Below are 27,662 nucleotides of genomic sequence, written 5' to 3' on the forward strand. Positions count from 1 at the left end.
GGATTCTGGACAGCTGGAAAAAGAAATTTGATATTTTGTCTACTGCGTGTGTTTTACCAGGCAATGTCACTATTTAGAAAGTTTTTAAGCAAATGTTTTGGGTGTAGCTTGTAAAAAAGAAAAACCAAAACATTCTTTTTAGTGATGTTTCGGGGCAGTTTGAAAACTGGTAAGTGCTGGCTTTTACCAGAATTCGTAGTATGAATGAAAGATTTCTGTGGGTCTAAATGATTTGCAGGATTCACTTGATGCTGGAGAAAGTAGATAAAGTAGATTTTGCTGTGCTCAAAAATCAAAGTAGGTTTTTGAATGAATGTCTGTTTCATTTTATTTTTCTTAGACCACAAAATATTAAAGAGGCTAAGAAAACACAACAGGAAGCCAAAAAAAAAAAAAAAGTTTTACTCTGTTACTGATGTGGGGGTGTATTTGAAAAAGATGCAATTGAATTAATGGGAATAATTAATGTACAAATATGTTATGCTTGATATATGAACTTATTATATTTATAATTTTAAAGGGTTCCAAATGGGCTTTGAACTGATGCTATGCTATGACCAAGATTTGGTTTTTGGAAATAAATACCTAAGAAAAGTTATTTATCAATTATTTTTACTCAGCCTCTGTTCTCCCTTCTCCCAACTTTGTGGTTGGGACCTAGTGTTGTTTTTATAGAAGCCTAGATATACTCCAAAGAAAATTAAGTATTCCCAAATGCATTCAAAGTTATTGAACTCCCTCTGTGAAAAAGTAAAAATTTAATATATTGATTTCTAAAGACCCAGTGATAAAATAGCCTAAAAATCTCCAGATCCAGTGTAGTTTTTTCCTGAGCAAATTGTTCTGTTCCACGGGCCAAATTAGCCGTATGAAGGTCACATTTATGCTTTACTTCTTTGCAGGAGTGCCAGCTTTATCGTTTTTGGTTGTTTAACACACCAATGACCACAGATTCATGCCCAAGAGGAGTTTATGGAGGCGGTTTGGCCAAAAAGTAATAGAAAATTAAGTTATAATGTAAATTTTTCCATGTCAATAAATATAGCATTTCCCTTTCTACTCATAAAATGCTCTTCCTGACTCAGCTAAGTGCCTTTTCACAGTCGTTTATCCATGTTGAGCGTTTCACTGGGCAAATTACTTCAATTATTAAAGGTTGAGTTTGGAGCAAGGGGAAGTGGGGAGCAAAGTGGCCCAAAAAAAGTAAGTGAAGGATAGGGGGCTACTGACAATGTTAGTTTTAGACCCATCACTGTGGGAGGCAATGCCTAGCTCCCTCAGCTGACGAAAGTTGAGAGGCGCTCAAGGAAGGAGCCCCCTTTGTCATCCTGAATTCTGAGATGGAGAGCCCTGGGGACCAGGAAGCTCACTTGTTTCCTGGCAACGCAGTGAAATAGAAGGGGCGGTCCCTGGGACACTCTTGTCTCTGCCAAACTTCTAATGGGACTCTTGCTCACACAGTCACACATTCGTGGATGCACACCTACCTTGCCAGCTATCAGCTCAAGGTCCCATCTGTGGTTTCACACATGACCAAGGCAATTATCTCAGGACACTGAACATGAATTTTTAGAAAGCTTGCATTCTGCAGATAGAGGGGCCATTTCTCACTCTGCTGTTCTCAGTAGCAGAGTCGACCTCTCACTCAAGGGACAATGTGAGTAGAAGCTGTATATTAAATAGTTCCGTGTAGCCCCAAGTTAGAAATAGGATCTCTGTACTTGTGGCATTTATTGACCCTTAACTAAAGCAGGAACGTTCTGCCACAGGTATAGTGGCATAGTGAGTGCAGATTTCTTTTACCCATGCAAAAAGTTACTCTCTAACTGTAGGAGATGTCTGTATTTCTTACACATGTACTCAGCATAGTCACATTTACAGGAAATGGCTAAATATCATTGCAAATGTGACACCAAAGCATTAGGGGGTCATTGGGAACTAAATCAAATTTTTTATAATATTGCTAAAGAAAAAAAAAGCCAGCCCAAGATTGGTGAATCTTTCCATAACTAAGTCAAAAGACATTTAAAATATTTATTCTCAGACATCTGAGGCTCGTGGGAACTTAAAATTGGTTAAAAATCCTTGGTTGAAAGTAACATTAATAAATTTGACCTCTCCTGACTCTTGCCTGATTCACTTCCTTTAAGGTGACTAGCAGTAGAAACAGTGACCAGCATCTTATCTATTAGTATTTTCTCTTCATCTGTGTATTGCCTTTAGCATGCTGAGAAAAATTCCATATCTCTAATTCTATGTTACAAGAACAAGGCAAACGTGTAGACTAAACTGAATCCAGGAGTCCTTACTTGCTGTCTTCCTTTCCCACTCTAACAAGGCAAAACCATCTTGTTCTGATTTGTCTCGAAATAGTACTTACCCAGGCTAAGACTGAAAAGCCCCCAGTTGCTCTACATTTATGGAAGATTCCTAAATTCATCCCAGTTTGGGAGTGGAAAACAGAAAGGGTACCCCAGGGTAACTTGAATCATCTTCAAGGGTCACACTGCCAATCGTTTACCTTGGTTCTGATCTTGCTTTCTTGATCCAACTCAGAGGCAGCGCCGGCCAGTCTGCCCCTCTTAAGTTTCCTTGTAGCCACACTGGGGTAAGATCATCCTCACTCTTAAATCAGAAGTACTGTGTCTGTCCTTCTGCAGAGCTGCCCAGCTTCACCCCAGAGAGATTTGCATTGCTTTTTGGGATCATGGGAACTCAAGTGTACGGTATGGAAATGTATTCTTAGGTTCTGATAGTTAAGAATCTTCCTGACCAGGAATCAGCATAAAGGGTGAGCTCCATGATGGTAGTGAGTTCGGTCACTCTTTTGTTCACTGAGATGTCCCAAGTCCTTGGAATAGTACTGGTCACGTAATAGGCACTCAATAATTGAATGAGTAAATAGCCATATGGTACTAGATAACTAGATTGAGTCCTCTCCCTTTTTTTCTTGATGAGTCTGGCTAAAGGTTTGTCAATTTTGTTTATCTTCTCAAAGAACCAGCTTTTAGTTTCACTCATCTTTGCTATTGTTTTCTTCATCTCTATTTTATTTATTTCTGCTCTGATCTTTATGATTCCTTTCCTTCTACTAACTTTAGGTTTTGTTTGTTCTTCTTTCTCTAGCTGCTTTAGGTGTAAGGCTAGGTTGTTTGAGACTTCTGTTTCCTGAGGTAAGATTGTATTGCTATAAACTTCCCTCTTAGAACTGCTTTTGCTGCGAATTCCAGGTATAGTCATGTATGATTCTAATATTCATTGGTCTCAACTACTTTATGGCCTTCATTGTCATAAGTACATTCCTTGGTTCCCCTCATATACCACCTTTCTACTAGGAAATTGCTACCCATTGCTCTTCTGGCCCTGGGGATGGATTGGTTTATGCTAAACTGACCACACTTTGCATTCGGCTTCCTTGTGAATGCTGGTAATTCAGATACAACCTTGGCCTTGTTGGTGGCGTATCAGGTCTCACAAATTGCTAACTAGATCCAGGAAGATCTTACCACATCCCCCTAGCATTCAAGACCTTCCACAATATTGCTTCTGTTTACCTCTGAGAGGCAAAGCAGACGTACACGCTGGCTACCTTACCTGGAAAAGGAAGACTTTTCTCAGAATGTGTTTTTTCCATCTTCTGGTCTGGAACGCCATCACTCAGCTTGTTGCTAGCTCAGCTCACCTACTCCTTCAAGGCCAAGGTGCAGGTCCTTCAAATTGTACTTCCCCTGAAGCACTTTCCTCATCCCTAACTATGATTTCTCCTTCCAGAGAAACAGCATGCTTGTCCTCATTCTTTGTATAGTGTGGTGAGCTCTGGACCTGAGTTTGGTTCCTGCCCTACTGCTTTCTGACTCTGTGCCCTGGGAAAAACTACTTAAGCTCTCCCAGCCCCAGTTTCCTCATCTAAAACAAAATAATACTAATAACAATAATAATAACAACCACCACCACCTCACAGAGTGTTGTACGGATTAAATGCTCAGCACAGTACCTATTATGCAGTTAACATTTAATAAGTATTTTCGTTTTTCAATTTATTATTTACCTTCTTAATCCATATGTCCTTTCTCCCCATATCAGCCTCCTTTTGGCTGGCTACAAGAGGATTTAATACCTTTTTTTAATTGAAATTTTTAATGAGATATTGTACGTGCACATATAGTTGTAAGAAATGAGACAGAGCGCTGTACACTGTGCCCAGCTTCCCCCGATGGTAACATTTGGCAAAACTATAGCATACTTTTCACAACCAAGACATTGACATTGATACCATCTGTTGATCTTATTCAGATTTTCCCAGTTTTACTTGTGCTTCTGTATGTGTGTATGTATGTGTGTGTAGTAAGATCTATACAAATGTGTCACTTGTGTAGGCTCATGTGATAAATGTGGTAGGAAAGTTCATTTAAGTGCAGCCGAGTAGCTAGGCAGGCAGTGTAATAACACGGTATACGGCAGCTTGAAATGTGCATGGCCACCCAGTGACAGGCAGACACAGGTCTCCAGTAAAATTCTTTTAAAGCATAGGAAAATATAAGCTGATAATCTAAACCTTCTTGCAATATAGTTTTCATATCTGGGACAGAACAATCTGAGATTCGAATTCATCTGCATAATAAAATGCATCACCCCAAATAACAACTGTTAGCACTGGCTCAGGAAGGCGGGTAAGCCAGCTCTCTGCTGATGATGGGAAGGGCCGAAGTTTATAATCACTCATCTCTCAGAACGTGGCAGTCACGCCTCTTGTCAGCACTACTCCACGGCTGACCCAGGGAGTAACACAAACGTTTGTTTTGTTTTTAATCACAAAGCCCCCTGTGCCACTTCTGCCTAAACACATTACTATCCTGGACCTGCATGATTACTGCTCACTGCAGGTGTTGTACTCAGTCGGTATTAAATAATCAACGGCCGGCCATCATCAAAAAATCTGCAAACAGTAAATGCTGGAGACGGTGTGGAGAAAAGGGAACCCTCCTGCACTGCTGGCGGGAATGTACATTGATACAGCCACTATGGAGAACAGTATGGAGGTTCCTTAAAAAACTACAAATAGAACTACCATACGACCCAGCAATCCCACTACTGGGTATATACCCTGAGAAAACCATAATTCAAAAAGAGTCATGTACCAAAATGTTCACTGCAGCTCTATTTACAATAGCTGAGACATGGAAGCCACCTAAACGCCCGTTGACAGATGAATGGATAAAGAAGATGTGGCACATATATACAATGGAATATTACTCAGCCATAAAAAGAAACGAAATTGAGTTATTTGTAGTGAGGTGATAGACCTAGAGTCTGTCATACAGAGTGAAGTAAGTCAGAAAGAGAAAAACAAATACTGTATGCTAACACATATATATGGAATCTAAAAAAAAAAAATGGTCATGAAGAACCTAGGGGCAGGACGCGAATAAAGATGCAGACCTACTAGAGAATGGACTTGAGGATATGGGGAGTGGGAAGGGTAAGCTGTGACAAAGTGAGAGAGTGGCATGGACATACATACACTACCAAATGTAAAACCGATAGCTAGTGGGAAGCAGCCGCATAGCACAGGGAGATCAGCTTGGTGCTTTGTGACCACCTAGAGGGGTGGGATAGGGAGGGTGGGAGGGAGGGAGATGCAAGAGGGAAGAGATATGAGGGTATATGTATATGTATAGCTGATTCACTTTGTTATACAGCAGAAACTAACACACCATTGTAAAGCAATTATACTCCAATAACGATGTTAAAAAAAAAATCAACGGAAGCTCATTAGTACCTACAGCCTTGCTACTCACCTTGTGGTCTGCAGACCAGCTTGGCAGAATGCAAAATCCCAAGCCCCACCCCAGTCTTGTGGAATCAGAATTTGCAATTTTAGCCCAATTCTTAGGAGATTTGTATGCACACTAAAGTTCCAAAAGTCCTGGTCTGCAAGAAGAGATCTTTCCCACTGAGACCCTAAGGCAATGGTCTCAACCCTGCTGTACCTGGGATCACCTGGGACCTTAAACCATTCTGATGCCTGAGTACCGCCCCCATCCCTCACTCCCCCTACAAGATTCTGATGTAATTTGTCTGCAGTGTGGCTTGGGCACTGAGGGTTTTAAAAGCTCCCAAATGATTCTCTGAACCTCTAAGACTGAGAATCTTGGCTGTGCTTTAGAACCATCCCTGGTTTTCTAAATATACAGGTGCCCAAGCCCCACCCCCAGAGGTCCTGATTTTGGTGGTTCTAAGGCCCTCAGGGAGTGGAATGCAAGTGTCACCCTGGGGGTTCCAGGTCCCACACCGGCAGAGCAGGGCCACCTTTCCTGAGAGGTTGTGCCCCTCACGAAAGCGCTCCCTTAAGGATACTGGAGCCCCTCGCTCCTGATTTTCTGCAATCTTAGCCAAGGAACAAAGCGCCGGGTTATTCAATACTACTTTTCAAATCAAGGTAGTGGGCGTTCTCCACGTGTAAGCTGTTTCTGCTCTGGTACGGTATGTGCATTCCCGCAACACCTCACATTCTGCAAAGTCACAGTCCCCACAGCTTCTGGGGAAAATAGTATTCCTCGCAGGTTACTTCATAAACAGGCCATTTAGAAACTAGAGACAAAAGCAAAAAATGAATGCAAGAAGTTCACTTGGACCACCCAGGGAGGCGGCTCAGGTTGCCTGAGGGCCGCCACAGCAGAGATTAAATATACACAAGGTCATTGAGTGGAAGTGCTGGCAGCCCTTTAGTCAGAGCAGCTGGAGGCTGAGATGCGAAAACAGAAATGGGTCTCTGTGGAGCCGTCTGTGAAGCTGGGCCTGGGAGGTGCCGCGTGCCTTCAAGTGACCCAGGCCTGGAGTGTGCCTCTTAGGAGCACTGGGGCAGGCTTCATTTTTTTTTTAATTTATTTTTTAATTGAAGTCTAATTGATTTACAATGTTGTGTTAATTTCTGCTGTACAGCAAAGTGACTCAGTTATATCTATATTTTTTTCAGATTCTTTCCCATTATAGTTCTCACAAGAGATTGAATATAGTTCCCTGTGCTATACAGTAGGACCTTGCTGTTTATCCATTCTATGTGTAACAGTTGGCATCTCCCAACCCCAGTTCCTCAGTCCATCCCTCCCCCACCCCCCAGGCTTCAGTTTTAATTTTATTAAAATATGACTACAAAGGGTCCCTGCTGCCAATGCAAAAGCTGAGTTAAAGGCTATTCCCTTTCCTGCTCAAGATTCTATAGTTTACTCCAGCTATTCAGGGGCCCTTAGCCTAGGAAAAATTGCCCATGAGCCAATGCAGCATCTACGTTATACTGATGTCATTCCCTAGTAACTGATTTCATGGGGCTACCTCCCCCTGTGCTACGGGGGGGGGCACAAAGGCCTGCTGCTCAGGGGCTCCAAGGCCTCAGGGCACTGCCTGCAAGTGGGGGCCGGGATGATTTGCACTGGGAATCACCTGCTACAGTGCTTGTTTAAAGATACAGATCTCTGAATTTTACCCAAGACTTGTTGTATCTGCACCTTTAATTAAGTGATTCTTAATTAAGTGATTTAATTAAGTGATCACTTTAATTAAGTGATTCTCCTGAGCAGAATTTAAGCCATGGGCGTAACTAGAATGAGACCTGGTGTGAATACTACAACTTGAGGCGCTCCTGCAAAGAATCACAGGATTTTGGAAACAACGGGAAGTTTCGGGCTTGTCAAGTGTAACCCCTTTGCCCTAAGAGGACAAAAACCTCATGACTTGGATTTTTCTCTGCTTTCTAGTTGGCTTGCTATAAACGCAGCTTGGGCTTCACCTGTCCAGCCACTGAAATAAATACAGATCCTGATTTATTGTAACTAATCCAAAACAGGTGTACCATCTACAGCTGAGTTTTATTTTGAGGAGTAGGGACGGGACAAGAATCTGGGTGGCAGCAGGAGAGGCTGGTGAGAGGAGGGTCCTTGGGCTGCGAGGATGAGTTTTAGTCCCTGTAGCAAATCTCTCATCCCTGCCTTGGGTGGGAGCTGAGTGCCAGAGACATGCCTTATTGGTCTTTTTTTTTTTTTTTTTTTGCTATGACTGAAAGTGAACTTGCTTCACTGAAAAGGGACCGAAAAAATATTGGGTTACCCAACCATCTATCAATATGAACGCTAAAGCTGTGGTAATCAGAACAGTGCGGTAGTAGCCCCAAACAGATAAGTAGATAAACCAAAGTGAGTTGAGAGAACAGAATCAGACCTAAGAATATACTGGAATTTGGTTTAAGATAGAAATAGCCAAGTTTTAGGGAAGAAGCAAAATCTTCAAAGTTGACACAACTAGCCATCCGTGTGCGGAAAAAAATAAGACCAATGGACCTCAAATAAACTCCAGATGGATCTTTTTAAAAATTAATTAATTTATTTATTTTTGGCTGCATTGGGTCTTTGTTGCTGCACACGGGCTTTCTTTTGTGGCGAGCGGGGGCTGTTCTTTGTTGCGGTGCACGGGCTTCTCATTGCGGTGGCTTCTCTTGTTGCGGAGCACGGGCTCTAGGTGCGCGGGCTTCAGTAGTTGTGGTGTGAGGGCTTCGGTAGTTGTGGCTCATGGGCTCTAGAGCGTAGGCTCAGTAGTTGTGGCTCATGGGCTTAGTTGTTCCACAGCATGTGGGATCTTCCCGGACCAGAGCTCAAACCCGTGTCCCCGGCATTGGCAGGCGGATTCTTAACCACTGTACCGCCAGGGAAGCCCCAGATGGATCTTTGAGTTAAATATAAAAAACCCAAACTATAAACTACTGGAAAAAGTATTGGAAACTATTTTTATGACCTTGAAAGCCACAAGATCTTCTTGGGATGTAAAGAACATCAACAACAACAACAAAAACAAAGAAAAAATGTGACAGTTTTGATTACATCAAATTAAAAATTTTATATAACAAAAAACACTATGAACAAAATTAAATGAACATGACGCACCAGGAAAAATATGTCAAACATGTAAGAGACAAAGATTAATTTCCAAGGCATATAAAAAACAAATAGATAAGAAAAGTACCCTTAACAATTGAATTTTAAAAAAGGTAAAAGTAAATAAATATGAAGTTCATAGAAGAGAGAATCTAAGTGGTTATTAAACATATGAGAAGATGTACAATCTTGTGAGTAATTAGGAAAATATAAATTTAAAAGATGTAACATTTTCACCCATCAGACAGACAAAAGATTTAAAGGATGATAACATCAAGTTATTGAGATTATGGAGAAATGGGTTCATTGCCAGCAAGAATGTCACTTGGTGGTATCTTTTAACACGAAGAAGGGCAGCAGTGTCACTTTTCGGTATCTACTCTCAAGAAGAGCTTACACACGGGCCCCAGGAGGGCTGTGTACCATAATATGTTTTGCAGAATTGTTTGTCTAAGGAAACATTTATGCAGAAACAGCTAAATAAAATGTGGCCTGTTCAGATGATGGGCATCTCAAAACATAATATAAAGAGAAAGGTATAGTGCAGCATGATCCATGGAACATGATACCATTCATGCCCTCCAGACTAATCCAGAATAGTGTATGTTCTTATACATACATATATATATACATAAAATTATTTTTTTTAAGTCTGGAAGGATACACACCAAAATGATAATGGTGACTAACTCCAGGGAGGGAAATAGGAATATTGCATTCAGAAGGGTGATTAGTAATGTAACATTTTAAAAGGAAACTGTATTCATTTATTACCTGCATTATTGAAAACTAGTGGTTTTTTGAATTTAACTTAATTTTAATTTTTTTTTACATCTTTATTGGAGTATAATTGCTTTACAATGGTGTGTTAGTTTCTGCTGTATAACAAAGTGAATCAGCTATATGTATACATATATCCCCATATCCCCTCCCTCTTGAGCCTCCCACCCTCCCTATCCCACCCCTCTAGGTGGTCACAAAGCACCGAGCTGATCTCCCTGTGCTATGTGGCTGCTTCCCACTAGCTATCTATTTTACATTTGGTAGTGTATATATGTCCAAGCCACTCTCTCACTTCGTCCCAGCTTACCCTTCCCCCTCCCGTGTCCTCAAGTCCATTCTCTATGTCTGTGTCTTTGTTCCTGTCCTGCCCCCAGGTTCATCAGAACCATTTTTTAAAAAAGTTTTAGATTCCATATATATGTGTTAGCATACAGTATTTGTTTTTCTCTTTCTGACTTACTTCAATCTGTATGACAGACTCTAGGTCCGTCCACCTCACTACAAATAACTCAATTTTGTTTCTTTTTATGGCTGAGTAATATTCCATTGTATGTATGTGCCACATCTTTATCCATTCATCTGTCAATGGACACTTAGGTTGCTTCCATGTCCTGGCTACTGTAAATAGAGCTGCAATGAACATTTTGGTACATGACTCTTTTTGAATCATGGTTTTCTCAGGGTATATGCCCCGTAGTGGGATTGCTGGGTCATATGGTAGTTCTATTTGTAGTTTTTTAAGGAACCTCCATACTGTTCTCCATAGTGGCTGTATCAATTTACATTCCCACCAGCAGTGCAAGAGGGTTCTCTTTTCTCCACACCCTCTCCAGCATTTATTGTTTGTAGATTTTTTGTTGATGGCCATTCTGACTGGTGTGAGGTGATACCTCATTGTGGTTTTGATTTGCATTTCTCTAATAATTAGTGATGTTGAGCATCTTTTCATGTGCCTCTTGGCCATCTATGTGTCTTCTTTGGAGAAATGTCTATTTAGGTCTTCTGCCCATTTTTGGATTGGGTTGTTTGTTTTTTTGATATTGAGATGCATGAGCTGCTTGTATATTTTGGAGATTAATCCTTTGTCAGTTGCTTCACTTGCAAGTATTTTCTCCCATTCTGAGGGTTGTCTTTTCATCTTGTTTATGGTTTCCTTTGCTGTGCAAAAGCTTTTAAGTTTCATTAGGTCCCATTTGTTTTTATTTCCATTACTATAGGAAGTGGGTCAAAAAGGATCTTTCTGTGATATATGTCATAGAGTAAAACTAGTGTTTTTGAAAAGGAAAACAGACTGGGGCCTAGGAATCCTCGATTCTAGTCCTGGTTCTGCCAGTGACCAGCTGCACGTCCTGTGTCATTTCTCCTCCTCTTGAGGCCTCTTTCCTCAGTGTGAACTGAAGGGATTCAACAAGAAGATCTCTGTTTCCCAGGCACTAAAGTCCTGTGAGTCCTTAATTCAAAAAAATACCAAAAAAATATATCAGCTACCAAAACAATATCAAATAAAATGGAAGGAAATGTGGATCTCTAGGTGAGGAAAGTCTGTCTAAGCATAAAGGGAAAGAAAAATGGATAAATCTGACAATGTTCGAGGTAATTAGGTTTAGATGAGTTCATGAGGGTGGACCCCCCCCCCACAGTGGGATTAGTGGTCTTATAAGAAAAAGAGGAGAGACCATGGGGAGGCAGCTGCACTGTATGCACGCCAGAAAGAGAGCTCTCACCAGGAACCGAGCTGGGTCTCCAGACCTATGAGAAATAAAATCCTGGTGTTTATATATATACAATGGAACATTACTCAGCCATAAAAAGAAACGAAATTGAGTTATCTGTAGTGAGGTGGACGGACCTAGAGTCTGTCATACAGAGTGAAGTAAGTCAGAAAGAGAAAAACAAATACTGTATGCTAACACATGTGTATGGATTCTAAGAAAAAAAAATAAAAGGTCATGAAGAACCTAGGGGCAGGACAGGAATAAAGACGCAGACCTACTAGAGAATGGACTTGAGGATATGGGGAGGGGCAAGGGTAAGCTGTGACAAAGTGAGAGAGAGGCATGGACATATATACACTACCAAACGTAAGGTAGATAGCTAGTGGGAAGCAGCCGCATAGCACAGGGAGACCAGCTCGGTGCTTTGTGACCGCCTAGAGGGGTGGGATAGGGAGGGTGGGAGGGAGGGAGACGCAAGAGGGAAGAGATATGGGGATATATGTATATGTATAACTGATTCACTTTGTTATAAAGCAGAAACTAACACACCATTGTAAAGCAATTATACTCCAATAAAGATGTTAAAAAAAAAATTCTGGTGTTTAAGCCACCCAGTCTATGGTATTTTGTTAGAGCAGTCTAAGCTGACTAAGATATAAAGTCACCCTCAGAATTCACAGCCCCAGGTAATTTGGGAGCTATTTGGTGCACTAATATCGTAAATTACTAACAATCATCCCTATGGTTTAAAATAGCTTCTATTTGTATCTAATTTATACCAGAGGTTACCCTATTCACTGGGAAGCTGTGTTCTTATGAATGGTGATATTGATACTTTTGTGTTCATTGCATGGCACCTATATGACACTGTCCTAAGGCATTTTTCTGAAATGGAATTGTTACTTACCAAAACTAAGCAATAAGGAATAAGCCAGATCAGTCAGTTGTGTAGTTAAAAGATGACATTGACTTGGAGGTACACTTTTAGATCGTCATCCCAGCTTCTATACTTGGTCAAAAGTTTGCACTGCCTGTGGGGAGAAACAGAAGTGTCTCCTCATCCACAAAAATAATCACCCTTTATTGAGTGTCTGTCTTCATGTTCCTAGTACTGAACGAATGCCCCGCATTTGCTATTTCCTTCAATCCTTGTAATAATAGTGTGAGCCTGCCCACAAGGCTCAAAGATGTTAATTAACAGGAACATGGCACGTTTATTTCAAGTGGGAAAAATGGAATTCAGATTCCCTGAGGCAATCAGGTCAACACACCACAAACTGAAGCTGCTGCTGCTACTGCTGAGGGCCACCGAAGTTTGAGAAAAGAGCCAGGATCATTCAGGAAAAAGAACCCCATTAATTGGCTCCAAAATCCAGATTGTTTATGAAATTATCTAATTGTCCCCAAGGCAGATTTGGATTATGCCTGCCCCCTAGCTCCTCAGTCACCTGGGCTCAACTGCCCCCGGGTCACTCGTCTGCTTAGTCCTACAGCTCTTCATTTAGAGCCTCTCCTGTCCATCACACTGGATTAGATCCACACTATCCTGATTCATCTGCCCTGCTGGACTGTGAATTCCTTGTGGTCAGTGGTGAGCCTTACTGAGCACACAGTACCTGGTCGTTAGAAGAGCTCAATAAATGTTGACTTGAACATTGCCCTGTGATCTGAAAGGCCCGTGTACAAAAGGGGATATCAATCCAGCAAGCGTGACAAGCACTCCAGAAACATTGTCAACCATAATAATATGAATAGATTTGAATAGTGATCATTCATTTCAAATGATATGAAGGTATAAATATGGAAAAGTCGTGTTTTAGTTTACTAGGGTTGCCATCATAAAATACCACAGACTGAATGGTTTAAACAACAGAAATTTATTTTCTTAAAGTTCTGGAGGCTAGAAGGGCAAGGTCAAGGGGTCAGCAGAGCTGGCTAGTTCTCAGGCCTTTCTCCTTGGCTTGAGGTGGCTGCCTTCTCACTGGGCATTCGTGCGGTCATCTCTCTGTGGGTGCACGTGTCTGCTGTCTGTCTATATCCTAATCTCCTCTTATAATGACACCAGTCATATTGGATTAAGGGCCACTCTAAGGACCTTACTTTACCTTATTCACCTCTTTAAAGGCCCTGTTTCCAAATACGGTCACATTCTGAGCTTCAACACATGAATTTGCGGATGGGGAAATAATTCAGCCTATAACACATAGTTTCTAAATCTATCACTGACCATTTTGGGGCACAAGTCACTGAGAATTAGGATCTGGAAAGTCAGCATTTTAACCACCTCAAAACTCTGGGAAAATTCCACAATTCTGGAAAAGCAAACACGCCCCAATTTCTTCTCCCTGTGGCATGAGGATGCTGGCCGAGGGACCACCCAGCAGATTGCCCAGGTTCAGTTGACAGTGTGGTAGGCAGAACAATGCCCCCGAAAGATTAGGTCCAAGCCCTAGTCCCCAGAACCCGTGGATATGTTACCTTACATGGCAAAAGGGACTTCGCAAATGTGAATAAGTTAAAGGTTTTGAGACGGGGGACTACCCTGGATTTCCCAGGGGTCCAAAGGTAATCACAGAAGTCCTTCTAAGCGAGAGAGGGAGGAGAAGAGTCAGAGACTGGAAGATGCTGTGCTGCTGGCTTTGGAGATGGAGGAATGGGGCATGAGCTAAGGAAAGCGGGCAGCCTCTAGAAGCTGGAAAAGGCAAGGGATTTCTTCTCTGGAGCTTCCAGAAGGAATGCAGCCCTGCCGCTAACTTGATTTTAGCCCAGGGAGATCCATGTCTGACTTCTGACTTCCAGAACTGTAAGATAATCAATTCGTATCTTTCAAGTGACTAAGTTTGTGGTCATTAGTTGCAGCAGCCATAAAAAACTAATGCAGACAGAAAGGATAATTTTTAAAACAAAGCACTTCAGAGCAAGTCAGGATATCCCTTAGGTTTTTACTTCGGACATCAGAGAAGGAACCCATTTATGACACAGACTATGCAAATTCTAGTTGTCTTTGGCTTCAGAATCTGACACGGAAGAGAAAACAACAAGAATGGTAATTCTACCCAGAACAAGGCCAGCTTCATCTAAAGTAAGTATGTTGGGAATTCCCTGGCGGTCCAGTGATTAGGACTCGGCACTTCCACTGCAGGGGGCCGGGGTCTGATCCCTGGTCGGGGAACTAGGATCCCACAAGCTGCGTGGCCAAAAAAATAATAGCAATAAAATAAATAAAAGAAAAGAAAAATAAAAAAACAATAAAATAAAAATAAATAAAGTATAACATTTTGGAACTCAGGGAGCCTCAGGGAGAAAGGACAGAGTCATGGACTCCACATCTAATCCACTCTGGAATTAGGATGCCTAGAATGTCTCCGTCTCCACACTGGTGTCCACAGGAGCTCCTGGCCTGAGAATGCCTGTGAAGTGGCTGGACTCCAGGAGAAAGTGTCCTGGGAAGGTCATGCCCAGAACATACCTTCTGACCGCAGGGCAGTCAGAGAGGCTGGGATGGTGCAAAGGAGGCTGGGAAACTCTGAGCAGCCTCTGGTGCAGGGTTTCCCAAACTCGATGCTGCTGACATTTGGGCTGGATAATCCTTTATTATGTGCAGCTGTCCTGTGCATTGTAGGATGTTTAGCAGCGTCTCTGGCCAGTAGCAACCTCTACCTCTCATCTCTACCGCAGCTGGCAACCAAGAATGTCTCCAGGCAGCGCCCAATGTCCCCTGGGGGGTGGGGGGGTGCAACATAAATCACCCCATGTTGATTAGCTCTGGCTAAGCTCTGTACCCTCACCAGTGAGAGCTGGGAAAGAAGCTGTTATTTCACCTAAATCAGTGCTGTCCAGTGGAAATATCATGCAAGCCACATATGTAACTTTGTGTAAGTATGTTCATAAGCTGTGCCACCATTGCCACGATTTAATTCCAGAATATTTTCATCGTCCCCCAAAGAAACCCCATACCCATAAATAGTCACTTCCTATCCTCCTCTCCACCGTCCCTTGGCAAACTCCATTTTCTGTCTCTATAGATTTGCCTGTTCTGGACATTTCATATACAGTCACACCTTGTTTTATTGTGCGTCGCTTTATTGTGCTTTGCAGATACGGGTTTTTATTTTATTTTATTTTTTACAAATTGAAGGTTTGTGGCAACCCTGAATTGAACAAGTCTATTAGCATGATTTTCCCAACAGCAATTGCTCACTTCATGGTTCTGTGTCACACTTTGGTAATTCTCGCAATATTTCAAAGTTTTTCATTATTATTATATTTGTTATGGTGATCTGTGATCGGGGATGTTTGTTGTTACTACTATGACTCGCTGAAGGCTCAGATGGTAGTTAGCATTGTTTAGCAATGAAGTGTTTTTGGTTTTTTTAAATTAATTAATTTATTTATTTTTGGCTGCATTGGGTCTTCGTTGCTGCACACGGGCTTCTCACTGTGGTGGCCTCTCTTGTTGCGGAGCAGGGGCTCTAGGCGCATGGGCGTCAGTAGTTGTGGCTCGCTGGCTTCAGTAGTTGTGGCGCACGGGCTTAGTTGCTCTGTGGCATGTCGGATCTTCCCGGACCAGGGATCGAACCCGTGTCCCCTGCATTGGCAAGCGAATTCTTAACCACTGTGCCACCAGGGAAGCCCTGAAGTCTTTTTGAATTTAGTTATGTGCATTTTTTTTTTTAGATATAATGTTACCACACACTTAATAGACAACAGTATAGTGTAACCATAACTTTTATGTGCACTGGGAAACCAAAAATTCATGTGGCTTGCTTTATTGTGATATTTGCTTTATTGCAGTGGTCTGGAACTGAACCCGCAATATCTCTGAGGTCTGCCTGTAAATGGAATCATACAATATGTGATTTTTGTCTGCCTGTTTTCAATTAGCATAATATTCTCAAGGCTCATTCATGTTAGAGCTTCTATCAATACTTCATTCCGTTGCGTGGCTGAATAATATTATGTTCTATGGATCTACCGTACCTATTTTTGTCCATTCATCGGTTGATAGGCATTTGGGCTGTTTCCACTTTGTAGCTATTATGGATAATGCTGCTGTGAACATTCGTGGACACGTTTTTGTGTGGACATATGTTTTCAATTCTCTTGGGTAAATAGCTAGGAGTAGAATTGCTGGGTAACTCTATGTCTAACCTTTGGGGAAATATCATATACCGTTTTTCAAAGAAGCTGCACCGTTTTCCATTCCCACCAGCAGTGTATGTGGGTAAGCCGGGTACGTCATTTTAATTTATTTTGGAAGCCACATTGTTAAAAAAGTTCAAAGACACAGGTGAAATAAACTTTAATATTATATTTTAGTAACTCAGTGTAACCAAAATATTATCTCAACATGCAATCCATATACAAGTTATTAACGGGATATTTTACTTTTCTTTGGTTATAAGTCTTCAAAATCTGGTGTGTAGTTTACACTCAATTTGTATGCTAACTACTTATTGGAAATACATGATCTGTATTGAGATTTCATGAAATTAACAGTTGAAAGAGTGGATTCACATACCCAAACTGTTCTGAACCTACTTAAATTTTTTCCTAACTGAATCACATGTCGTTAAAATTTTTACATGCAAATTAACTAAAGTTAAATAAAAACTTAAATTCAGTTCCTTAGTTGCACCACACATGCTTCAGGAGCTCACTAGCCACATATGGCTAAAGTCTTCTGGACTGGACAGCCCAGCTCTAAGTTATTTCTGTTGCAATGGTGATTTTTAAAAAGCACACTGCCCGAGGCCTCAACTTTGGTTTTCTTTTCTCTTCTACAGCTGATCCAGTGACAAGATGTGATTTTCTCTCTCTTTTTTAAAACACAGAATTTCTTTTTTGGAGTAGTTTTAGGTTCACAGCAAAATTGAGGGGAAGGTATTGAGATTTCCCATTTACCCCCTGCCCTCCTCAACTGTTAACATTCCCCACCCAGAGAGGTACATTTGTTACAACCGATGAACCTACACTGACACGTGGTTAACACCCAAAGTCCATAGTTGACTTTAGGGTTCACTCTTGGTGGTGTACATTCAATGGGTTTGGACAAGCGTATAATGACATGTAACCACCATCATAGTACGTAATGCTATTTTAAGGAAAGCGCTGCTTCCTGTATGTCATATACTCCTTGTTGGAACGTGTGGCAAACAGCAGTGATTGTCACCCCCTGAGCCCCTCCAGCCTTCCACCCCTCACCCCATGCAGACCTTGTTTCTAATGACAAGCCCTAACTGAGGCACCCCCCACTGCCAGGGCCTTCGCGTCCCAGTTGGCATCCTGGCAGCCCTGCAGCTCGTTGGGCAGGCTCCACTGTGTCTCTTGTATCGCTCTGAAAACAACATGCCACCCTGCCCCCAAACCCTCTATCGGGTTGCTATCAAGCTACAGGACAAGAGAGGACACATTCTAGCCGCATTGGAGGTCACAGGTGACCGGGCTTGGGAAATCAGATGTGGAAAAGAAAGCTGGGGATTGGGAGGGGAAGTGGCTTTTCCCTTAAACGTGTTTTTCTCCTGAATTTTCATCCTGAGAAGTCTAAGAGGCTCCTAGTCTGAAGGGGGAGAAACAGCATCATTGGCTCCCCAGAGGCAGGGATTCTACCGCCCATTCCCTCAAGGATTCCTGGGCTTGCACAGGGCAGTGCTTCCCAAACTGTAACACACATGCACGTCACCTGCCGAGCTTGTCTGACAGCAGCTTTTCATTGGGCAGGTCTGGGGAAGGCCTGGGATCATGCATTTCTAACAAACTCCCAGGGATTTCCAGGGACCGCACTTAGAGTAGTGAAGGCTGAAGGCTTTCCCCAGAGAGTAGTCAACGTGCCCCGCCCATCCCTTCGGCCCTCCTCCTCCAAGCTCAGTCGCCCAATTGCTTAGAATAGCTGATGTTTATTGAATGTAAATACGTGCCTGGGGCTGTGTTTTGCTCATTTAATTATCTCAGCAATCCAAGGGGATAAATCCTGCTGGTGTCTGGGCTCTGGGTCGGGATGTGGTGCAGCCAGCCTTTGAACAGAGTTGGCCTGATTCCAAGCCCTAATCACGACATTACACAGCTTCCTAATTCCATTTTCGGGCTGAGCCCCTTAACTCTCTTTAGAACTAAAATAAACTCTGATAACGGTGGTTGCCTCTGGGGAAGGGGACTTCGTGAAGGGGTAGGAGGAAGACTTACTTGTCACTCTACACCCTTTCACCAGATACCGTGTGAATTTTGTGCTGTGTATATATGTATTACCTGTTCAAATAAATTAGTGATTGGTTTAAAAAATAGATAGTTAAAAAACAATAAGCCCATAGCCTTCCTATTCATAGTTAGAACACACACCAATAACTGGGTGAGTATCAGACCAGTTCTCAAGGGGATCAGATATTTTCCTCCAAATTGGGCACTGAGCATCATGGCTGAGATGGTGAAGGTTCTATCCTTCCCATCCTCTGGGAATACAGAACAAGGCTGGCTTCGACTCTCACCAGACGATAACTGATACAATACTTACCACCTGGTTGGCGAGGACTTTTCCAGAGCTGGTAGACTCTATAGGAACAATTCAATGAGTAGATAATATTGGTAAAAACGGTGCTTTTCAAAGTCATAGGTGAGATTCCTTCCCTTGAGACAACTGGGCATGGGTCTGAATTCCACGGTGCTTATCTTTGCTCTTTTGTGATATCACACATTAACGAAGAGGAAAAAAAATCATGATGTTAACCAGAAACTTGTACGCAGCCCTCGTGGGTACCCAGATGCGATTCACTAGCCTCACTGCCGGTCCACTAACCTCAGCTCATTGCTGGGCTCCTGAAAATATGAACTTTCACACATATGGTAAAAGAATTCAGGTGAATTCCTTTCGAATCCATATAGTGAGTGAATCTAATTGCTAAAAAGAGTTTACAAGTAAACAAGAGTTTACATCCATATAGTGAGTGAATCTAATTGCTAAAAAGAGTTTACAAGTAAACAAGAGTTTACATCCATATAGTGAGTGAATCTAATTGCTAAAAAGAGTTTACAAGTAAACAAGAGTTTACATCCATATAGTGAGTGAATCTAATTGCTAAAAAGAGTTTACAAGAAGAGGCTCTGACCTAACCAGTTTTTACTGAACACATGAAGGTCTAGGGTAATTAGCCATAATGAAGAGTGCCAATAGGAGAGCATGAATTTGGCTCAGAGGGACATGTTAGGGGACGGCAAGGTCCAGTTTGGCTGGAAGCTGGTGTATATAGATGAGAATATTAAGAAGGTGGGGGCTGGAGCCTCTGGGGGCCCATATCACTGACCTGCGGAGTGGGAAGAGACCCAGCTCCGTGCTGGGCAAATGACAGAATGTTCCTGCTGTGCTCAAAATAGCTTTGGACACCTGCACCCTCCCCCCACCCCCAAAAAAACCTCCACTAGTCTGAAATTTCATTTGCTTCCCACGTACACCCCCCAAAAAACTCCACTAGTCTGAAATTTCATGTGCTTCCCACGTATATACAATAACCACATGGTCCTTCCCCTGTCCTTCCACCTCTCTTCACGTCACTAACAGAAGGGGTATAGGCACGTGTGTCCAACAAGACCCAGGGGCCTCACAAACAGGTGGCTGGAATCAAGCCCAGCTCCCCATTACTATAAGGAAATTACCGTAACTCTCCCATTTTGAGCCACACATATGCAGACTGCGGGAAACGTTCACCTGAGTCTGTGGAGGTCCTCCTGCCCTGTTCTGCAGGGTTGTGACATCTGTCCATATACTGTCCTGGTGCTGTTGGTCCACTGAGGTCACTGCTGAGAGGTGACCATTACCCTGGGCCATGCAGCCTCAGGTCTCCTGCTTTTTCTGTGCCACACCAGGGGCCTGATGGCCCACCTTGGGAGATCCCACGCAGCGCTGTCTGCCGGGGCTCTTGCTACCTCTCTGGCAAGAACACTGCCCTTCTCTCCTGGAAGCTGGGAGCAGAGACACACCAGGTGCCTCTTTCCTCTCCTTTGCTCCCAGGCCAGCAGATCTCTCTCTCACCAGGGGAAGTCTGTCTCTGCTCAAAATACTCTGCTCATCCAGCAAATACTAATTGAACACCCACTCTATGTTAGACCTCTTTCTACGTGCCAGGGATGCAACAGTGAGCAAAGTGAAGTCCCCCGCCCCAACCCAGGGTGCTTACCTTCTAGTGGGGGGACAGACAATAAACAGAGGTACCTGTATCATCAGCAGTGATGGTGCTATAGAGACAGACAAGGCAGGACAGAGAGGGAGGGGTGATGCTTTAGGAAGGGGGTCAGGCCTCTCTGAATCTTTTAACTGTTCTGAAAATCCTCTAAATCCCCCTGACATTTTAGGCATTTTGATGCCCAGGAGCTCAGAGTCTGGAATACAGGCTGGTTTTGTTCTTCCCTCACCACATCCCGCCCTGAGGCAGTGAGGAATGACCTCTCCATCTGCTTGACTGGGGAGAGAGCACGAAGGAGATACAAGGAGAAAAGCAACCATGGAGTAAGGTTCCTTCAACAGCGAGGTGATAGGAAGGGAAGTGAGAAGTGTCCCACATCTGTCAGGGTCTTGCTGCGTCCTCTCCATCTCCCCATCTCAAATTTCCGAGTGGCGGTTCTTCTCGCAAGGGGACTCATGGGGTAGGAGTGTCAGCACAGAGACTGAAGGAGGGCGAGAGGGTTCTGAGCTGATGAATGCACTAATTCCATGTCCTAACCCGACCTTCGTAATTGTTACTGTGCTGCCCTTTTCAGAGGATCCAGGAACGCAGAGGATTGGCTTGAAAAGATACTGATGGATTTGAACTCAGAGAAAGTCAAAGGTACAAAGCAGCAGGGGGGGCCCCCGAGCCCGAGCAAATTGCCACCACCCCTTACGCTCCCTTATGCCCCAGTTTCTCTCCTCGGTTACCTTCATCACGAAGGGCAAGGGCAGGAATCCTGAAGGCAGGGAAGAAACAGGGAAAGGAGCAGCCGGCTTCTCCTGGGGCGCTTCCGGTGTCATCCTCCTTCCTAGATTTTGAATATCTTCTCCGCAGAAAGGCTCAGATCAGCTCAAACCTCCTATTTTCTGTGGTCCTTCAAAGTTCCCATCCTCTTGACCCGTCCCTTGCTGAGATGACACACTGCAGGCCTCGCATCGTGTGTGGAGCTGGCGGTCTACAAATGTGGGATGGACCAGGCTAGTTAACCACGCCCCTCCCCAGCCAGATCCTTGGAGAGTCTCCGCACTTCCGGGAAAAGGGAGGCCGAGAAGCTTCTTGGCCCGTCGCTGATCCGAAGGACCAGTGGAGGCGGCAGGGACACTGGTCCTGAGGACCCCAGGCAGGATCCTCAAGAGGACTGGGGTCTGGGGACGCCTGGCAGGTTGCAGGGGAGGGAGCCCCACACCAGGTGGGAAGAGGAGCAGTGTGAGATGTTGCAGTCGGTCTTCTCATCGGGGCTGGAGGAGCAGAGGTCAGGATGTGGCCTGTGGTGACACAGAGAGAGAGGTGAACCGTGGGGCCCATCACACTCCATTCGCTGCGATGTCCAGTGTACCTCCCCAGACACACCGCCACGATTCCGTGCCCACCCTGCTCCTGCTGGCAGCCCTGGGCACACTGCCTTCGCCTTATCTCCATCCCCCCTGCACAACTTCGACACAAATAACTAAGTTGTACAGGGGCTCTGTTCGAGCCCAAAGATGGTAGCTGAGCTAACTCATGTTTATTTCTTTCTTTATTTTATTGAAGTATAGTGGACTCCCAATATTATTTTAGTTTCAGGTGTACAACATAGTCAATTGATATTTTTATACATTATACTCCATACCAATTTATTATAAATATTGACTCTATTTCCTGTGCTGTACATTACATCCTTGTAACTTATTTATTTTATACCTAGTAGTTTGTGCCTCTTAATCCCCTTCACCTATCTTGCCTATCCCCCCACCCTTCTCTCCTTTGGGAACCACTAGTTTGTTCTTTCTGTGAGTCTGTTTCTGTTATGTTGTATTTGTTCATTTGTTTTATTTTTTTAGATTCCACATATAGGTGAAAACATACAGTGTTTGTCTGTCTTTGTCTAACATATTTAACTAAGCATAATACCTTCCAGATCCATCCATGTTGTTGCAAATGGCAATATTTCATTCCTTTTCATGGCTGGGTAGTATTCCACTATATATATATGTGTGTGTGTGTGTATGTGTGTGTGTGTGTATAAACCACTTCTTTATCCATTCATCTGTTGATAGACACTTAGGCTGCTTTTATATCTTAGCTATTGTAAATAATGCTACTGTGAACATTGGGGTGCATGTATCTTTGCAAATTAGTGTTTTCATTTTCTTCAGATAAACACCCAGAAATGGACTAGCTGGATCCTATGGTAGTTCTATTTTTAAAATTTTGAGGAACCTTCATACTGTTTTCCATAGTGGCTGAAACAATTTACATTCCCACCAACAAGTGTTCCCTTTTCTCCACATCCTTGCCAACACTTGTTATTTAATGCATATTTATTAAGCACCTACTTAGTGTATCAAGTATTCCAGCAAACAGGTGTGTCAGCCCCACAAGAGCTTATAACGCAATTCCCTGAGCTGGAAGCCCGAGAATGGTCCTTGATGTCCTCCTCATCTTCAATCCCTACATCTAACCAGTCCCCCAATCCTGTCAATTTTCCTTCTACAGTGTCTCCTGAGTCGGAATCTTTCTCTCCCTATTGGTTTCCATGAGCTGCCATAACAAATTGTCACCCTGGGGGGCTTAAAACAACAGAAACTTATTCTCTCACAGTTCTGATGGTCAGAGGTCTGAGATCAAGGTTTTGGCAAGGCTGGTTCCTCCTGGAGGCTCTCTCTGAGGGAGAAGCCATTCCATGCCTCTCTCCTGGCTTCTGATGGCTGCTGGCCATCCTTGTAGCTGCATCTCTCCAATCTCTGCCTATATGGTCACATGGTATTTTCCCTGTGTGTCTCTGTGTCCAAATTTCCCTCTTACAAAGATACCAGTCATTGGATTGAAATCCATTCAAATCCAGTGTGACCTCATCTTAACTTGATTACATCTATAAAGACTATTTTCAAATAAGGTTAGATACACAGGTGCCAGGGGTTACAACTTGAACATATCTTTTTGGAGGACACAATTCCATCCACAACACACTCCATCCTTCAGCCACCACTGTAGCCCAGTCTTCATAATTTTATCTAGACTACCGCAATAGACTCCTTGGACCACTGTCTTTCTCTTCTAAGATACTCTCATGTTACTGCAACAATCTTCCTGAAACCTAAATCTGGGAATATCATTCCCTTGTTCAGACCAATGACAACATCACTTTCCTAGCCCCTGTCAAACTTGGATGGACCCTCTTGCTATAGGAATAAATCTGTGCCATGTGTAGGAGTCTCCAGAACAAGACTGTGGGCTCCTTCAGCTGTCTCCCTGCTCCCACCCTTCCCAAATCCTAGTCATTCCAGATAAATGGGCACTTTGGATGCCCCAGTGCCTTTGTTCATGCTGTTTCCTCCATCATCTCTCCTTGTAGAGTATCTTCTGACCTCCTTGGCTTTGTCTACCTCCTTACACAGAATTCAGGTTCTAAGAAGACAGAATCTTTTCTGGTGATAGGATTTCCCCAGCAGGTAGGGTGAGGCCTGGCACGTACAGAGCTTTCCACGATTCTCTGTTGAATAAAGGAATGAAGGAATTAATAAATGTAAATGCACAGGCAGCAGATTCTGGATCTTTCTCTGCTACCCTTGTCCCTTCTCCTCTCCCTGAAGGAAACTTAATCTCTCCATTACATTTTATTCCTAATCTCTCTGCTAGCATTTACTGTATATTTTAGCTGTTTGTAAGCCCAGCTGGGCTGTTACTCTGTGAGCTACGTGGAGACAGGCACTGGGTCTAATTCATCTGTAAATGCCAAGAACAAACACAGTGCCTGTCAATATTATTTGTCGAACTGAATTAAATCTACGTACAGAGGCAAGACAGAAGGGGGAGAAGTCGTATTCCCCCACCCCCTCCAATTTACGGCCTCCACTGTATTTATAGAGCTGAGCGTAGGGGCAGGGCAGGAGGTAAAGTTGCAAATTCTGTAAGTTCCCCTTTCTGCTGATGCTTGAAAAATTATCTTTCTGAGTCAGCACAGGTATTTTGATACTGCCTTGCGATTTCGGGCCTTTTTTTAAAGTGATGGTTTAAAAACAAGTGCTTTCGCACTTACCATCAAACTGATAGCGTTGGGTGGGAAAATAACCATCATGAAAACTGTTTACCCCTTCATCTTCTAAATTTCTAGTTCAGGGTCTAAGTCTGACAACAAATATATGGGACTCCCCAGTCACTGCCTCTCCATCACAGATGGGAGAGCCTGGGGCTCCGGCACAGACAGGTCCCTCCAAGAACAGTCTGAAGTGGTTGATGCTAATTACGGGGTCTGGAAGGCTGGGCTCTAGAACACCAGCCTTCCGCAGGGTGAAGCCGTGGGTAATTATCAGTCAAGTCCAGTTCACCTGCCGTCACCAATCAAGGTTGTTTTCACTGTTGCTACAAAAGACTTTCATGACTTCCAAGCGGCACTTTTAAAAAACGTTATTTATTTTTGGGTGCGTTGGGTCTTCGTTTCTGCGCGCAGCCTTTCTCTAGTTGCGGGAAGCAGGGGCTACTCTTCGTTGGGTTGAGCGGGATTCTCATTGCAGAGCACAGGCTCTAGGCACACAGGCTTCAGTAGTTGTGGTGCGTGGGCTTCAGTAGTTGTGGCGCACGGGCCTAGCTGCTCCGTGGCATGGGGAACCTTCTCAGACCAGGGCTGGAACCCCGGTCGCCTGCGTTGGCAGGCGGATTCTTAAGCACTGCGCCACCGGGTAAGTCCTCCAAAGGGCACGTAGCATAAACAATAAGATGTTTTCCAGGAACTTGGAGGCAGCTGTGTCTAGTTGGAGCTGAGCTGGTTGAGACTGGTTAGGACCACCCACCCTCCAACTGGGCATGCGCGAGTGTCCGCTCAGTGACCTTTTGACGTCAGAGGGCCGAAAACTCCACCCTCAGATCGTGCGAAGAGCCTCCATTTTTGAACGTGGAGAGAACAAGTGTCTCACCTGTTTCTTATTTCCAATCACCTTTCCCCACCCTCCCCGTGCCTCAGGCCGCCCTGCTTCAATCTCATAAATACCCTGAGCCCCTGGCCTCCGGTGAGGCAGCTCTGAGGCTTGTTCCGCGGTGTCCTCGTCAGGCTGCCTCACGGAGAAACTTCCACAAACTGGGGGCTGGGCGTTTTGGCGGCTTGGGCTTTGGGCGAGGGAATTTGGTTCAACAGCAAGAGCGCAGCAGGGGCAAGGGATGGACTCCCCGTTGTACTGAGTTTTATCCTCCGTTGATGGCAGGCTGTGGGGAAGGAGGGCCAGAGGGGAAGCCTGGGAAAAAGTGGGTTGCTGTAGTGGATTGAAAAGCATCCCCCAAGTTCATGTGCACCTGGAACTTCAGAACGTGAGAGAAATTAGGTTCCGTGCAGATGTCATTAGTTGAGGTCCAAAGACAAAGATTCTTTTCTGGGGACACCCTGATTCCAGACTCTGGCCTCCAGAACTAAGGGAATGTGTGCTCTGTTAAGTTAACCAGTTTGTGGTAATTTATTTCCGAAGTCCTAGGAAAAAGCCCTAGCTGCCAACAGTGGGTACAGGGAATTACCAGAAAAAATTCTTGTCTCTCCACTGCTGCCTCAATTGTCTTCCAAAGCATCTCAGGACTGGGGGGAGGGGGTGCCTTGGGGATGACATGGGGATGGTGATTAGAGTTGTACGGAGGAAAGCAAACAGATAAACAGGTGTTTGGCTTTATTTTCATTTAAGCAGGGTAGTAATCTTTAAAGTCAGCCTTTACTGAGTTTTCTAAGTTCCTTTCTTCTTAGAACAGAGTCTTACCTGCACAATCGGAAATCGGGAGTGTGTGAGGGTGTGGACGAGGGGACCCGGCCCTCAGATGCTGGGACAAAAGGGCTGACGGAGTCGGGGCTCATGGGGGCACGTAATCCCAACTCGAGTTCTCCTAACCTCGGGGTTGGGTTAGAACAAACCGAGGGAAACCGTGAGGACGGGAGCTGTTTCCCTGCTTCCCTTCTGGGACACGGGGCCTAGCCAGTCCCCACCCACCTACCAGAGGCAGCTTAGTGAGAGAGAACTGTTCTCCACTCATCCCCCAAACCGCTACATGACTGGGGGCTTATGAGGAAGACATGATCAGAGCGTTTGCTCACGCATTCACGAAGTCCTATGTATGAATCTTCACCACAAGTACAAATACCAGCTCAGTATATTTTTGCTTTCTAGCTCCAAATCAGTGAGTCCTAGACATTTTCTTTGTTTTTAAAGTCTTTCCCCCAATAACTTCAGCTTTCCAGAAGCTTCTTTTCCCCCCCCCCCCCCCCCGGTACGCGGGGCTCTCACTACTGTGGCCTCTCCCATTGCGGAGCACAGGCTCCGGACGCGCAGGCTCGGCGGCCATGGCTCACGGGCCCAGCCGCTCCACGACATGTGGGATCTTCCCGGACCGGGGCAGGAACCCGTGTCCCCTGCATCGGGAGGCGGACTCTCAACCACTGCGCCACCAGGTAAGCCCTCCAGAAGCTTCTTGGTGAATCATTCTTTTTCTGTCTACAAGGGGAAAGTTGATTTCTGACGGCTCCATCAAAAGAGGTTCCTGAATTTCTAATCTGCACCTGGCCCTCCCCATTCCCACCTTGCCTCTGACTGCCTTCATCTTTAAAGTACGGGTGTTTAAACTTAACCCTTTGGTTGCATGTTGTAAATTCACAACCCTGTTCCCCCCATCTTCAGTGCCTGGTGTCCATGGTACAACCATGCTGATGTCTTCTTTGGGGTTTGTATTGGGAACCTCATTTTCTCATAGATGAAATGAGACACTTCTTTTCAAAAGAGAACAGGTGGCTTCCATTTCAATCTAAAGATTGAGGGCAACACAGCACCAAGTCATTAGCGGTGAAGAAGAGTTAGTTTAGCGGCAAGTACATATTAACCAAAGCACGGGGCCCTCGGGCAGGTTAGCGGGTAGAAGATCAACGTCTCGATAGAATTAGACGAGAACCAGACTCTGAAGGGATGGACAAACCCTCCCTGCCTCTGTCGGCAAAGGGACACGGGACCAAGAACAGACTGGTTGGATGTCCACTCCTTTGACCTATTTTTGAGCACCTACTATGTGCCTTGCACCACGATGAGTAAGACTAACCCTGTCCT

At 44.1% G+C, this 27,662-nt stretch overlaps 1 protein-coding gene across 2 annotated transcripts in view; it reads left to right on the forward strand.

Annotated features, from left to right (window-relative positions):
- Nucleotides 1-27,662, forward strand: part of ALPK2 (alpha kinase 2) — a 128,527-nt gene that overhangs the window by 43,044 nt on the left and 57,821 nt on the right. The gene's annotated exons all lie outside the window — the stretch shown is intronic.

The sequence above is a fragment of the Lagenorhynchus albirostris genome, chromosome 14 (assembly GCF_949774975.1).
Source record: "Lagenorhynchus albirostris chromosome 14, mLagAlb1.1, whole genome shotgun sequence".
Classification (NCBI taxonomy): domain Eukaryota; kingdom Metazoa; phylum Chordata; class Mammalia; order Artiodactyla; family Delphinidae; genus Lagenorhynchus; species Lagenorhynchus albirostris.